A 362-nucleotide genomic window follows, 5' to 3' on the forward strand; every position below is an offset into this window, starting at 1 on the left:
TTTCCCTGCCACATTAATGGCAATGTAAGAGCAAGAAGAAGATTGAAAAGCTGAATTCTGATGTAAGTAACAGAAAACAGCAATGTGCACACTGAATTTACCTGCAGGTTATATGGACCACAGCAAATCTTCACTGATGTGAAGTCATGGGTGTGCAGATAAGCTTTTATCCCATAACATAATACAGGGAACTGAATTTCCAAGGTACATATGAAATTCAATCTCCAAAATGGCTTGGTCCTTGATCCTAATGCCTGTAACCAGGCAAGGACTAAACAGTTTTGGAGGCAGAATTTAAGATACACCTCAATGAATTCTGTGATAAAGCTGCCTTCTGTACCATGGAACTGAGTTTCTTTATA

The sequence above is a fragment of the Nestor notabilis genome, unplaced genomic scaffold (genome assembly GCF_000696875.1).
Source record: "Nestor notabilis isolate BGI_N333 unplaced genomic scaffold, ASM69687v1 scaffold1577, whole genome shotgun sequence".
Classification (NCBI taxonomy): Eukaryota; Metazoa; Chordata; class Aves; order Psittaciformes; family Psittacidae; genus Nestor; species Nestor notabilis.